The 16,020-nt window shown below is 45.4% G+C and overlaps 2 long non-coding RNA genes across 2 annotated transcripts; both read left to right on the top strand.

Moving 5' to 3' along the window:
• Window positions 1-1,500: 1,500 nt before the first annotated feature.
• Window positions 1,501-4,270, top strand: LOC123582335. Its single transcript, XR_006704327.1, has 3 exons — window positions 1,501-1,594; window positions 2,861-2,916; window positions 4,158-4,270. It is a non-coding gene; the product is annotated as an uncharacterized LOC123582335 (long non-coding RNA).
• Window positions 4,271-8,336: 4,066 nt separating this feature from the next.
• Window positions 8,337-10,400, top strand: LOC123582334. The gene is made up of 2 exons (XR_006704326.1): window positions 8,337-8,676; window positions 10,135-10,400. It is a non-coding gene; the product is annotated as an uncharacterized LOC123582334 (long non-coding RNA).
• Window positions 10,401-16,020: the final 5,620 nt, after the last annotated feature.

The raw sequence follows: 16,020 nt of genomic DNA, 5'->3' as shown, positions 1-16,020 counted from the left end.
TCTCAGCTGTGTGGCCCTGGGTAAATCACTCACCCTCTCTGAGGCTCTGTTTCAGCATCTGTAGAATGGGATAATAATAGTACCTTCCATAGAAGGTTGTTAAGAGGATTAACTATAACGCTGCATGAGAAACAGGGTTCATATGACATGTGTCACATCTAAGAGGCATCTAAGATGCTCAATAAATATTATTAATTACTACTGCTATTATGATTATCGTTTTGTTCTTAAGAAACCCAGAACTGCATAGTCCAGCCTCTATCTGTCCTAATGCACGTGTGTGATCACCACAGAGCAGTTGAAATAGAGAATCCAAATTGAGATGTGCTCTAAATATACCGGATTGTTAAAGACTCAATATGAAAAAGGGAATGTAAACTATTTCACTAATACCTTTGCAAATGCCGATTACATATTGCAATAATATTTGGATATTTGCGTTAAACAAAATATATTGTTAAAATCAATTGCACCTGTTTCTTTTTCTTTTTCTAAAGTGACTACCGTTAGAACACTTAAAATTACATGTGCAGACCAGAGTCTATTTCTCTTGGACAGCACTGTTCTTTCTATACGGAGTTGCTTTCAAAGAAGCCCCATCAAATAGCCAAAAGTAATCAGGAGTACCAACAGCAAAAGGCAAATGACAAACAAAACACCCAGGAATTTCAGACTTTAATTTATGTCTCTTTGGAAAACAACACGGAAGCGTCATTAATGCTTGTCACATTTCCTTTCCTCTTGTCCCAGTTTTCTTGCACTCAGTGCTATTTTGGAGCCTTTACTTTGCCACTTCCCCGCCCCCGCTGCCAACTACTCATACGCCATCGGTCCACTTCAGCCCACAGGACATTTGTTTGTGCTCCACTGTTCTACCAGCTGCACCACTACACCCTCTCTCTATAGGATCCTTCCTCTCCACCTCCTGCCTCTCACACCTTATTTCTTATCTATTCTCTGAATTAACACCTCCGAAGAACTGTTCTCCGGTTTCACAGCCAGAGGGACACGGGGAGAGTGGGGCAGACTACCATTAACCAAAGTCATAAAAGACTGATGGATAAACCAGAGTGCCAAAGAGTTCGTTGACAGCAGAGCGTCTTTTGGCGGGGGGGGGGGGGGGGGGGGGGGGACTGCACGCTTCCTCTGCAGTGGAGGAACACCGACCCTAGGTCTATATTGTGTGCTGTGTGGGATGTGTATTGCACAAAGCCAGGGGACACATTTACACAGAGTGTAGTATACTGTCACACGTACAGCATGGTGGCTCCCAGTATGCTCTGGGTTCCTGAGAAGGGGAATTACCAAGTTCGGCGAGCTCAGTATTAGAACTAAGAAACTCTTGAGAGAGATTTGATCAAAGCCACGGTGGATGCTTCCCCTTCAGGAGCCAAATGTAACTATGTGGAGGCCGGGGTGCCTGAATCCCCAGATTTGCTGACTCTGCCTCTTGGCCAGGCCCGGATAAACACTGACTAGTTCCTATCCTTTGGCTTTCTCTTTTCCCAGGCTCCAGGAAGAATCACGCTGTTCTGATGACAAGGTTCTCCTCCTATAAGCCTGAACAGGAGACACTTGATCGGGTTTCAGCTCGGTGAGATGTCAGTTTTTTCCTTCCAAGAGTATAGCCTGGTCCCCACGGCTTGATTTCAGGGTTCACCCATGTCCGTGGCCATAGTTCTGGGTTAAGTTTGCCCCCCTCTCCCACATTCATGTGTTGAAATCTTAACCCCCCAATACTTCGGAACGTGACCTTATTTAGGAATAGGGTCACTGCAAATCGGATTAGTCAAGGTGAGGTCATACTGGAATAGGGGGGGCTTTAATCTAATATGACTGGTGTCTTTATACAAAGGGGAAAGTTAGATATAGACGCCGAGGGAGAACACCATGTGAGGAGCCACGAAATTTAGATACAGATCCTGAGGGAGAATACCACAGCTGCCACTAGTCAAGGGATTACCCGGAACAAGTACTTCCCTAGAGCCTTCAGAGGGAGATTGGCCCCACCACCCCCCTTGATCTTGGACTTCCAGCCTCCAGAACTGTGAGACCATTAATTTCTGTGGCTCAAGCCACCCAACTTGTGATGGTTTGTTGTGACAGCGGTGGGAAACTGATACGGCCACAGGCAAATATAGCTGCTGGGACAGGTGGCTGATGTTTCTGCCATTATGGGTAAACTCCTAATTTACTCTGAAAGAGAAACTTAATCTTAAGGTTTTGAGGATAATCTGCTATCACTCATAAGTGATTATTACTATTAATTATTAGTAATTAGTAATAATGTATAACAGTATATATGAATAATATATACTATTTATTTAATAATTTATTTAATATATAATTCATTATAATTTATTATATAATTTGTTATAATTATTGATGCTATGAATTATTGCCAGTTATTAACACTCTTAAATTTATTATTAATAACAATTGCATAATATGTAATATATAATGATAATATATTAATTAACATAACAATATTAACATGATTAATATTATGAATAAAATCTTTTTACATGAAACATTTAAAAATTCTTGGCTTTATTTATTATAAGATAGCCTTATAAATTCCTTTAAGGAAACTCGCCTTATTATGCACTCATCTTGTTTTGAGAATGGACACAGGACAACGTCAATAAAAGGAAATCTTCTGTGTCTATGACTGTCATTCAAAGAAATTGTTCATTAACATACTCAAGGACCCAGAGCCGAAGCCCCAGTGACCCAAGACAAAATCATCTCAAAGCTCAGAGCCAAGAATCAGTTGGGTTTCTGTTTATTTATTTTTTTTCCATGATGAACGTGTATACAATGAAAGACACATGGTATATACGCTTCACTTTTTTTTCAGGCTGCAAGGAAGCTTGGGATTTCATTACTGCAACTTCCCTCAGCCGAGAGTTCTTGGTAAGCGTTTTCCCCTTTCCCTTTTCTGCATTTTGTTCTTTTCTTTTGCTTCATGAATCTTTGTTCCTTTTGTGTGACCATAGTTACCTCAAATGTCTTTTGGAAGAAAGCAGGATAGGAAACAACAAAATTGAAAAAAAGATAAAATATGCAAAGCAATGAAGTTTTGGGACATGGGAGAGAGGAGTGATTTTTACCGGAAGCCTAGTCTTAAAAAAACAAAAATAAAGGGGCACCTGGGTGGCTCAGTCAGTTAAGCGTCTGACTTCGGCTCGGGTCACGATCTCGCAGTTCCTGAGTTCGAGCCCCGCATCAGGCTCTGTGCTGACAGCTGGGAGCCTGGAGCCTGCTTCCGATTCTGTGTCTCCCTCTCTCTCTGCCCCTCCCCTGCTCACACTCTGTCTCTCAAAAATAAATTAAGTGTTAAAAAAAAAAAAAAAAAAAACAACGAAAACAAAGCAAAACCAAGAACAATGCTCTCCCAGCTGACATGTACCGCAGGCATGTGGCAAAGCACAGAGAGACATCAAGGAAGCGGGGGGAATGTTCTCATGAAGCGAGCCAGAGCTGTGAGAGGACCCGGGATTCCGTGGTCCTGCATCTTCTCTACAATTGTATCGTGTCTCTGCTAAATGTGGAGCCACGCCATTCCGCAGGGACCCAGTTTAATCAACTTACGTACTCTTCTCTGCGTCTAGAGTAAACAGCAGGGTTGCTCCAGGAGCTTTATGAAAGGCCAGGCTCCGCTCCCAGCATGCTGATTGTCACCGCGTGCTCTTCCCATGAGGGACTAGTTATGGGACCGTGTGGAGCGTGGTCACCGGGGTGCCAGCGCCTCCCTCCCATTTCTCTGAGATCCCACAGCCGGGCGAATGGGGGGACGTCACAGAAGGACTTGACTCCTTCCATAGGACTCCCCCTTCTCCTGCCTCATGTCTCTGCCACCGGAGCAAACGTGGGAACGAGGGCCACCTCCCCCCAGCAGTTCACGCACAGGTCCCGGGGTGAAGGGTGGGAAGCGATGACACGTCCTGTTTTCTGGACTCTCCCTCACCTGGTGGGTGGCAGGGGGCCCTTCATGGCAGACAAAGGGTTTGAGACGGAAAAGCTACTGACGCAGGGTGCTGTCAGGGAACGTGAGCAGCAGGGCTTACGTTTATTGAGCGCTGGCTGTGTGCCAGGCAAGCACTTCATGTGTACCAGTGTATGAGGCGGTTACTTTTATCATCCCCATTTTACAGACGAGGAAACGGAGGCACAGAGACTCCCAGTCACTTGCCCAAGACAGCACAGACGTAAGTAGAGGGGCCGGGATTGGAATCCAGCTGTGTGGCTCCCGACCCCGCCACCTGCGTTGGGGTGAGGCAGCCCGGCCCCCTGGGACAAGGAGCCACGTGTGCCGAGAGCCCAGAGGGCGCTCAGCTTGTCTCTACGCGTGCTGTCAGTGCGCGTCTCGGGCCACACGAAGGGCCCGCCGAGGGGCATCCAGCAGTCTCCGTCCTTCCTGTCCCCTCTTCCTTTACCTGGAATGCAGGTACTCTCCTGACAACCTCGTGATGGGGAGACTGTTAGTCCCATCTTACAGGTGAAGAAGTTGAGACGTGAAAGGCCAAGGAACTTGCCCAGGACCTCACGGCTCCTAAGCGGCAGAGCTGAGGCTTGAACCCAGGGCTTTCCAGGCCCGTCTAAAGAAACACAGCCGAGTCATTTTCTCAGAACAAGGGGGCGGCGAGGGGGGCTCCACCCCCACGGCCACCACTGTCTTGTCGCTTGTGTCTTAGAAGCTCTCTGTGCAGGCCCCGCCTCTCTGTCCCCCCTCCACCCAGGGCTGAGTGAGATGGCCCGGCTCTCTCACTTTGGGAAACTGCGGTTTGGGGTTTCTCCGGGTCTGGGGACTGCCGAGAGTCTGTGGCTGCGCCCAACCAGGGGGCAGGTCTCATGCCCGGGGGACGATCTGACATCCTCCCCAGGAGCCCCGAGCTACGGTGGGAGGCACCGTGCCCCGTCCCTGAGGTCGCAGCAGGCCAGGCAAAGACAGCAGTAGGACCCAGCAAGGCTGCTCAGGGGCCTTGGCCAAGTCCCTGCCAAACCCCTGCTCCGTCAGTGAAGAGCCTTTTGGAGCCGCTCCCCAGTTTTGGAGCTGGAGAGTGGCTGAGGGAGCGGGAAGGAACCCCCATTCGGGGACCTGGGGGTCTGGGCGGGATTTAGGAACAGCCCAGCGGTGTTCTCTGGACATCGCCAAGGGCCACTGCTGAGGGGCGGCCCTCTCTCGCTCGGCTGCTCTTGGCACCTTTACAGGGGCACACACGGGCTTCCCTCCCACGGGCGGGCGGGCAGGAGCCCGGGATCCACAGCGGGATCAGGACGATCCTACGATGTAGTGAAGCCATCCGTGCCCCACCCAGACGCCCTTAGCATGCCCCAGCCCCTGCCAACAGGACGACGGAGGGCACGGCTCCCTGCCTGCGTGTCTTCTCCAGGCCAGGGCAGGTCAGCAAGCAGGGGGTTGGATGACACCCCAGAGGGGTGAAGTCCCGGCGGCCCATGGTGGTAACGTGCCCCACACCATAGTTTACAGACTTCCTACACTTCTGTGTCCCACTGCTTTCTGGGACAAAATCCTGGATCTGCCGCAAAGCCCCGTCTGCCCCTTCCAAGCTGTGCAATGCTGGGCCAGTGAAATGGGAGCAAGGTAGCATTTAGCTCTTCGAGGATTACATTAGTCTGAGGATGACACGAGGCGGCTCCCGTGAAGAGTTGGCACAGTGGCTGGCGCAGAGCAGCCTTTCTGTAAGTGTTGGCGGGGACGGCTGTTCTGTGCTTCTTCTGAAACCCTCTCAGAGCCCCGTGCCCTGCAAGTAGCCAAACGTCCAGGTCGTGCAGGAACGGGGACAAGGAGCTTCAGAAAGGGCTCCGGACTCGAGGTGGGAGGAGAGGGCTCGGATTTAGCCGGGCCGCCAACTAGCTGGGCCTCAGTTTCCTCCTCTGCGAAATGGGACTGTAAATCCCCAGCTCACGAGGCTGCCGTGAAGAAGAAATTAAACCCTGTGTAGAAACCATCTGGCAGTGAATCTGGTGTGTGGCGGGTCCTCAGCCAACGTTTGTTGAAGCACAAGGAGAAGGGACAGCACTCTGAACAGTCCGCAGGGGCTGTGGCACCTCTCCCGGCCCAGGGCGTGACCCCAGCGTGACTCGTCATTCTGAAACCTCAAATTTGGGCCTGGCCCTCTGCCCGCTGGTGCAGCCTCCCTGCCTGGGTCACCCCAGGGCCACCTTCGCCTGAGCAAACAGGAAAAGTCAACAGGCGGAAAGGCAGGGCCCCTTGCCACTCCGAATGAGGCTCAGCTCCTTGTTTGTTTCATGCCCAGACAGGATACGGTATTGTTCCCTGAACCTACCCCCCTCACCGGGCAAAGCCAGCAAGAGCCACCGGTGTTGTCGTTCGTCTGGGAAGACAGGCTCGCCTACTGGGTGAGCTTGACCAGAATGAGGGAGTGCATTGGGAGAGAAAGTGTGTTCTCAAGCAATCACTCCTCACTCAAAAGAGGGAGGAGGATTCTCCACGGAGAGAGGAGACACAGGCCCGCTGCCCCAGACACAGGCTTCAGCCTTCGCATCAGCCGCGGCAGGCTCACTGTGAATAGCTGTTTTCTTGGAAGGGACCGCCAGACTGAAACAAGACCAGTCATGTTAATAGGTGGCTTTCATTTTAGGAAGGGTTTGTTATTTATTAGCTTACTTATCACAACCACCCTGTAAAACAGGCTGGGACACTGTATCTCCTATTTGACAGGTGGGGGAAACTGAGGTCCAGAGAGGCAAATAATCAGCCTCAGTCACGTGCCAGAGGCCAAAGCAGGAGGAGTCTCATACTGTGGGGCTCAGTCACATGGATTCTCCACTCCAGAAAGTGGACAGTTTAAATGGCAGAAATTTTAAAGATTAAAATTTTAAAGATATTTTAAAAGGGGAAAGCCTTCTTTTTTCAGAGAGAGGCAGGGAGACACAGAGAGAGAATCCCAATCAGGCTCCATGCTCAGAGCAGAGGCTGATGCAGGGCTCGATTTCAGGGCTCTGAGATCATGACCTGAGCCGAAATCAAGTCAGACACTCAACCGACTGAGGCACCCAGGTGCCCCAAGAGGAAAGACTTTTATATTCACTCTTACGGATACCATTTTCAGTGCTTGTCATTCCTTTATATAAATGCTTATTTCCATCTAGTATCATTTTCCAGACGCCCAAAGGACTTTGATGTTTCTTGTGGTACAGGTCTGCTGGGGATGAATTCCTTCTGCTTTAACATGTCAGCTTTCACTGATTGAAGGATACTTCTGCTGGGTATAGAATACTAGGTACATAGTGGTTTTTTCTTTCACTGTTTTAAAGATGTGTCTCCACAGTCCCCTGGCTTACATTCTTTCTGGTGGGAAATCTCTTTGCTCCTCTAGACAATGTATACTTTCCCTTCTGGCAACTTTCTGATGTTCTCTTTATCACTGGCTTTAAGCAATTCAGTTGTCATCTGTCTTGGTGTGGTTTTCTTCGTGTTTCTCGTGTTTGATATTCATGGAGCTCCTTGGATCCATGAATTTACAATTTCCTTCAAATTTGGGACAATTTCAGCCATCATCTCTCTAAATATATATATTTTTTCTATTCCTCCCCACTCTCCTTCAGAGACTCCAATCACTATATTAGGCTGCTTGAAGTCATTCCACAGTTCACTGATGCTCTGCTTATTTTATTTTTTCCAGTTATTTTTCTGTTTCATCTTGGGTGGCTCCTGCTGCCATGCCTTCAAGTTCATTAGTATTTCACTCTGCAAGGTTTCATCTGCTGTTGCCATCATGCAATGTGTTTTCATTGCAGACATTGTATTTTTCATCTCTAGTAGTTCAGTTCTGTTTGGGTCTGTCTTTTCAGCTTCTGTATCTCTCCTTAACATATTCATGCATCCCCCTGCCTTGCACATATAGAATACAGTTAAAATGACTGTCTTAATGTCCTTGTCTACTCACTTATTGTATCATCAGTGTCATGTCTGGGTCTGTTTCTATTGACTGGTTTTTCACCTCATTTTGGGCTATATTTTCCCACTTCTTTGCACATCTACTAATTTTTTAAGTTGGATGTCAAATGTTGTGATGTTGGGTGCTGGATACTTTTGTTTCCCTTTACATATTCTTGAACTTTGTTCTGGGATATAGTTAAATCACTTTAATCCTTTTGAGGCTTGCTTTTAAGCTTTGCTAGGTGGGACCAGAGCATACTTTAGCCTAGGACTAATTTTTTCCCATTGCTAAAACAAAACACTATTTTTTTTTTAATTAATTCATTTATTTTGAGAGATAGAGAGACAGAGAGTGGGAGGGGCAGAGACAGAATCCCAAGCAGGCTCCACACTCTGAGCACAAAGCCTGATGCAGGGCTTGAACTCATGAGCCATGAGATCATGACCTGAACCAAAACTATGAGTCGGAGGCTCACCAACTGAGCCAGCCAGGTGCCCCCAAGACACTTTCTGAGGACTCTTTCTAGGCCCTGCATATTGCAATACTTTCCCCATCCTCGGGTGGGAACACGAACCACTCCTAGACCTGGGTGAGCCACACGGATTTCTCAGCCTTCTCTTTTTGTTGGTTCTTTTTCCAGGCAATTTCTCACATGCACACGCTAATCGGTGGTCAGCCAAGGTCAGATCTTCAATGCTGTCTCCCTTCATAACTCTCTCCTTCTTCTGCAACTCTCCTCTCCCAGGTATTCTGCCCCGTGAATTCTAGATGCCATGGCCTGCTTGAATTCTCAGCTGTTCTCTGCAGCTCAGGAAGACCATCAGGCTCGGGTCTCCCTCCCTGTGCTGTCCCTGGAAAGTCTTTCCCCTTGTTTATTTCTCTTCCCTTGGGTATTACTTCCTACACCTCCCACTAACATCTGAAAAGTGTTGTTTCATATGTTTTGTTCAGTGTTTTAGTTAAGGCCGAGGGGTAAGTCCCATCCCTGTTCCTCTGTAGCGGCTAAAAATATAAGTTCCCCTACGTTTTGTCATTAAAAAGAAATTTTATTGTGGTAACATACACCTCACATAAAATTTACCACTTAAGCCAAAGTCCCTCTGTCTCAGTGTTAAGTAAAAGAGAATGCTTATTTTTCTTCTAATGATTATTAAGCACTTACTAAGTGCTAGGTATTGCAGTAGACATTATGGTTACACCCAATTTAAAGACAAGGAACGTGAAGTTTAGAATGTAACTTGCCAAGGTCTCAAGGTAGTGGGTGGTGTGGTTAGGATTTAGTACCATGGGGCCAAGAGATGAGCTTCACCGAGAAAAGGTCCCTACATCTGACGGCCTTCACCTGTCTGTAAGGACTTCCACTGGAAAGCTATTTCTTGGCTTGGAGCAGACATTCCAGAAATTAGCCTCCAGTCCAGTCCATGGTGGCAGGAGCCTATTCACCCATATAACAGCAGCACACTGGGCTTGGGGCCAGACTGATGTCTGAACGGTAGAGTGACTGTCACCTGTGACCCCGGACAGGGCCAGGCCTGGCACACAGATCTGGGAGAGGCTCCATCCACGAGGCACTGTGCAAGGCAGGGGTGCACGAGGAAGTCTGTGTGTGTGTGTGTGGTGCTGGTGGGACCCCGAGACCACAGTACACAGTCAGCCACTCGGAGTTAAATGTCAGCTTCATTTGCATCCCTGGCTTATCTTAAATTACAATTACAAATCTTCTGAAATCCCTGTTTAACTTCTTACCAGCTCCAAATGGGCACGTTAGCAGCCATTGATCAAGCACATCAGAGATTCTTGGCTTCAAGGAGTCGATCCCTTTATGTACATGAATGAAAACAAGACTCTTGTCTCAGAAATACTCTGGCGGCCTCTTTGCAAAGGCTGTGGGTCATTTACTCCCGGCCTTTCATAAGAAAACCCTAGAAGCACATTCCTTTGTGTGGTTTCAGTTTGTGTCAAATGCACTTTAAGAATCACAAGTGGGTTTTTATTAGTTATTTCCCACTAGTGACCCATGAAGCTTGGGGCATTTTATAGATGCTCCTCTTTCAGACAGGGGTATGAAGGCCAAGGGACATTCACCCTCACAGGCTCTTCATCCAGTGGGGGCAGGGCAGAGACCACCCCACCCCAACCCACCCTGTTTGCCTGTTGGCCCTGGAGGGCTGGACCTCACTTTTTCCTCTGTTTCCCTCCATAGGACCTGGAACCCCATGTGCCCTTGGATAAAAATGTCGAACCTTCATCACCATCGCTTTATCTTCAAACAGTCACAGTTCCGTGGCATCCAAATCATCACTGGTGCTTGCCTGTAAGTGGCATGCTGGGAAATGAGTAAGCCAAATCTGACCTCTCTTTACGCAGCACAGATTCGGTGTAAGTCTCAGCCCCAAAGAGACAACAGGCAAGGAAACAACTACCCAATAGTCAGGTTTCCCTAAGATCCAATAAATAGAGTAAGAACTATTGGTTTGGTAAAATAATGATTTGTTTCAAAAAGATCTGGGAGGGTGCAGTTCTGGGAAATCAACTTTTCTGGTGAGCTGAGGTTGAGAGTCGTCCTAGCCCTTTGGCTACAGCTGGGCATGGGAGGGTAGAGCTGATGTCATCTGTGGGGGTGATGCAGAATCTGAAGGGCATTGGAGAAGCTCCTCTCTGAAGGTTAGCGGAGAGGGCCAGCACATCCGGCAGCCTCTAGTGTCACCATCTTGAAATTCTCCGTCACTTTTGAACAAGGGAGCCTGTGTTAGGCCCTTGAGAGTAGATAGCCAGTCCTAAACCCCCCTCTTCCTCTACAGGCCGAAATTATTTTCAGTACTAATCATATGAAATAATAACAGTGACCAGAAGAGAAATGCAGACATTGAAATTTTTCTTTTATTGAACTTTGTGTAACATGTAATAAATAAATTTTACATTTTTATTCAAATAAGAAATGAAAGACCTGTTACAGCCCCCAAAAGAAAAGCAATTCTACTATTTATTCAATAGTTTTTTTTTTAATATATCAACAGTTTGTGGGGCGCCTGGGTGGCGCAGTCGGTTAAGCGTCCGACTTCAGCCAGGTCACGATCTCGCGGTCCGGGAGTTCGAGCCCCGCGTCAGGCTCTGGGCTGATGGCTCAGAGCCTGGAGCCTGTTTCCGATTCTGTGTCTCCCTCTCTCTCTGTCCCTCCCCCGTTCATGCTCTGTCTCTCTCTGTCCCAAAAATAAATAAACATTGAAAAAAAAAATTAAAAAAAAAATATATCAACAGTTTGAACTTGGTCCCTTTGGTTGCCATCTGATATAATATTTTATGAAAATAATTGTCCAGTAACTAACAGTTTTTCAGTAATTTTTTTTTCCTTTTGACTTGTTCTTTAGTTTCTAAACAATCCAGAATTTAACAAGGAGAACAAATCTCGATTATTAAATTCAGGAAACTGTTTCAGGCATCAACTAAAATTTGTACTTTCAGAGTAAAGCCACTACACCTCACGGTTTATACTTACATTTAGACACAAAATTAAAATTCCAAGGGGTCTCACGGAATGAAGTCACTCAAGTTCTGTGGAGTCATTACCGATGTCAAAATTTTGTTCAAATGCAAGCGTGTGTGGTTTGTGGTGGTTGGGAATAGAATGGTGCCCCAAGGAAACTCAGATGACTTCAGGCCATCATGAAGTTAACCTTGAAAGGAAATCTGAGAAGCTGTCCCACCTGTGTCCCAGCCTGGAGATGACCACATAACTGGGGGTTCTCTAAGTTAGCTCCCGTGTAGAATACTATTTATATTGGAGGTAAGTAATAAAAATGCACTAATTTTAAGAGAGTATCTATTTTCTTAGAACTTAACGAAAACTGCAATCGTTGTTTAGAAATTAGACCCAAAAAAACTGTCTTTGAGTGGTATTTGTCACCAGAAATATTTCGTATGGCTGACACGTGCTGCTGATAAAGAGCAGACCAATTTAGTACATTTTATTATTGTTTGAAAATTCTCCACCAATGATGCACCACCTGATGGCCTGCGTCTGGCAGGTGTATACCCACTGCCAAGAGAGGCCCCTTTTATTTTGCCATCAAAAGTCACAAACTTTTTTTGTTTTGTTTTAAGGGTCATAATGGCCAGTATTGTTAAGGATTCAGGGCTGCTAGTGGAAATACAACATTTGGAGAGGATGGCAATATGTCAAAAGCACATATCCTTTGACCTAGAAATTTTGCTTCAAGGATTTTAGTCTAAATAGATGGTCATGGGTGTATCTAGAGATTTCGCAGTGGGGATATTCAACACAGTATTGCTTATAATAATGACGCTGGAAATAAATTGGTTGAATAAATCACAGTACATCTATGCATTTTGAATATGTGGCAGCCATGTTTAAAATGTTGTGTAAAAATAGTTAACGGTATGGGAAACTTTGCATAACATATTCTTCAGCGAAACGATCAGATTATAAAACACAATGCATGATGTTTCTCTTTTTAAAAGAAATAAGAATATGCATACTATTAGGACATGCCACCCGCTTCCAAGATGGAGTACAAAATGAGTAAGTTTACGTTTTCTTTTATACCCAAATTATGATTCCAGACTCCCCACCCCAAAGATCATAAGAAATCCCTTGTTCCAGTTTCCATCCAAGGTCATTCTGGGAAGTGCCAGGGAATGCTTGCCAGTTTCACAGAGCTAACCTGCTTGTTCTTCTCCCAGCAGGCTTTGCTCTCTTTCCCTGGCCACTGGCTCCAAGTCAGTTCCCTTCCTTAGCTGTCCCAACTGCCTAAACCCAAGCTCAGGTGTTTAGCAAGCCTTTACTGAATGCTTGGGGGAATAACCCAGAGTCAAGTGCAGCGATTGCCTTGGTAGCTAAGGGCTCTACATCCCTTTCCACTCACAGACCCAAAGCCCCTCTCCGGGTCCCAATAGAGCAGACACCAGCCCCGCCCTCCTCTAGTCCTAATGAGGAAGAGACCCCTTCCTGCACAAGGGCTGACCTTCATGCCTACCCCGGATGACTGAAAGAGAGAGGATCTATTTCCTTCAAGGGAAACAGCTCCCCGCTCACCTACCCGCAGACACACACCCCATGTGCACTCAGGTACACAGGGTTTGGTCTGACCTCTCTGACCTAGAAAAAACAAAACAGCAGGTGTCAGCACAATTCCCAAAGCCAGCTAGTTATATAACTAAATAACACAACATAAGGAACACCAACAGTTCAACCCAAATTTTCATTTAGGTAAAAACCGTTTCTCCAACTCATCAAAGGCACAGTCAGGCTAAAGAATCTCCCTGTTTCCATTCACAACCATGCCACCCTGGACAGCCGTGGTCATAGTGGTGGTGATCTTGCCATTTTTCTCTCAGGATCCCAGGTAGGTCCTTTACCTTTGTGTCAATAGAGAGCCCGGTCTGTGGCTTTTTCTGAAAAACCTTAGAAATCTGCTCTAAAGGAGAAATGTCCCCACTTGCAGAAATGAAAAATTCTCAACACATTTCAGACTTGGATACTCCAGTTACAAGCTTCCACGAAGAAGGGAGCGTTCCTAACCATCGCCCTATTACCAGGTGTGGGAGTGCACCACCCGTGTGCATGTGTGTGTGTGCGCTCACACGCGTGTGTGTGTGCTTGAGTGTACATGTGTTTTGTGTACACATTAAAAACTGGTAGCATGTGTCCAAAAAATCACAAATCATGGCAAAATCAAAGTGAGGAGATTACAGGAGATGTTTTAATTTCCTTTTTTTTTTTATTATTATTTTTTTTTTCCAACGTTTATTTATTTTTGGGACAGAGAGAGACAGAGCATGAACGGGGGAGGGGCACAGAGAGAGGGAGACACAGAATCGGAAACAGGCTCCAGGCTCTGAGCCATCAGCCCAGAGCCCGACGTGGGGCTCGAACTCACGGACCGCGAGATCGTGACCTGGCTGAAGTCGGACGCTTAACCGACTGCGCCACCCAAGCGCCCCTTAATTTCCTTTTAATTGCCTTTTGGGTTTCTTATGGCTTGAATTTTAAGATTAGTTGGAAAAGTAGAGCAAGCACGAAGCATGTGTGCAAAGCTGAGCTTTTTGTTGGTCTTAAGCCCCTAATATTTTATTTTCTCTTCCCTTGATCTTTCTCCTAAAAACCAAAGCCCACATGTCTGATTAATTAAGGCTTGCAGTTAATCAGATTTTATTAGGTATTTTACAAGTTTTCTAGACAATTGCCTGTAAGCTGGTCTGATGCAAAAGGGCAGATGGGGCCTGTCTAATCACAGAGAAGAGCCCGATGAAAAGAACAGAAAGAAAAGTGAAGGTGTTCATGTAAATGAATGTGATTTGGAATCGCAAGAGTTTGTTTTAAAAAACATCCATTTTAGCCAATAGTGAGCTGGCATTAGTGATATTTATTTAAAACTACACAATGGGTTTTGAAACCACAGGGACACCTTGATTATCTTGTCTGTAGCTCACTTTTTGGACTCAAATCCGATTTTTAAAAAGTATTCATTTTAATTTTAAAACTTTAAAGCAATTGTTTTTCTCTGTGCTTGAGCAGTTTCCCATCTGTCAGGTGGCAAATGGGCTGGTGCTTTTTAAAACAGTTTTTTTTTTTTATTTCAAATTACCAAAGTAATACATATTCATTGATGAAAATATGATAAATACAGAAGAGCTCAAAGAAAAACAATCGTCCATAATCTCGCCATGCTGTTCATGAAAATGCTGCTCATTTGAGGCATTTATTTCCAGCCTAATACACACACCCAAACGCACACATTCACACATACACATACAGACATGTAAACACCCACATTCAAGTATTTACAATAACAGGATTGTTCTGGACATACCTGCTTTGTATTCTGCTGGTTGTAATGTAGCAGAATGTCGTAAACGTACCTTTAGGTATTCTTAACATCTTTTGAAAATGGCTACATTGTGCTCTATCGTTATTGGTTATTTAAATTATTTCTAATTCTCTGCAGTCCTGACTGTTTCAGCATACATTTTTGTTCCATATTCCCTACAAATAATTTCCTCGACGTAGAATTGCTAAAGCAAAGGAAATGTGCATATTCAAAGTTTTTGATACATACTGGCAAATATCTCTGAGTAAGTTGTGCTAATGTCCACGTTTTCAAGCCAAAGGTGGGAGCATTGCTCCCCCAACACTCCCCCGCCAGTAGCATGCATCTGTCTTGCTTCCTGATGGTTAAATTTGGATCCTGATCCTGTATGTCACTGTAGCACTGTATGAGCAACAGGGATGGTGGGCAGACAGCAAAAAAATTGAATAACAAAGATATACGCATACAGGTGTGTACGTGTATATGTATGTTTATCCCAGTACTCTGCATATCAATTAAACATTAACCTAACACATAAATAGCTTTGTCTTAATAGGCAATGGACTATAATTATAGCAACATAATTTGCATACAAACATGAATTATGGAATGGTAACTACAAATCTAATCTATCCATTGGTGACTGATAATCACTGATGCCAAATATTATTAGTATCTTTTAAAATAACTTTTAGGGGCACCTGGGTGGCTCAGTCGGTTGAGCGTCCGACTTCGGCTCAGGTCATGATCTCGCGGTCCGTGAGTTCGAGCCCCGCGTCAGGCTCTGTGCTGACAGCTCGGAGCCTGGAGCCTGCTTCGGATTCTGTGTCTCCCTCTCTCTCTTCCCCTCCTCTGTTCATGCTCTGTCTCTCTCTCTCTCTCTCAAAAATAAATAAACATGAAAAAAATTGTTTTTAAATAAATAAAATAAGCTTTTAAAGGGGAAATTACTAAAAATATTATTACTAGTCCTTCGCTACTACTATCCTGACTTCTATTTTTCACTAACTGCTATATTACATTATGTTCCAAGATTGATGTAAAGAGTTTTGTAAATATTATTTAATGTGCCTGCAAACTGGAGCGATATGTCACGTTTGAAAAAGTTACATAAAATCCAAATAGGGCTAAAAGTAAAATCTGCTAAGAGTTTCATCAGGTGATTAAAAAAACTTTTTTTTTTTAATGTTTCTTTATTTTTAAGACAGAGAGACAGCAAGGAAGAGGCAAAGAGAGAAGGAGACACAGAATCTGAAGCAGGT

Source organism: Leopardus geoffroyi, chromosome B3 (genome assembly GCF_018350155.1).
Source record: "Leopardus geoffroyi isolate Oge1 chromosome B3, O.geoffroyi_Oge1_pat1.0, whole genome shotgun sequence".
NCBI lineage: Eukaryota > Metazoa > Chordata > Mammalia > Carnivora > Felidae > Leopardus > Leopardus geoffroyi.
The sequence above is the reverse complement of the archived record's forward strand: the minus strand, read 5'-3'. Positions and strand labels throughout refer to the sequence as shown.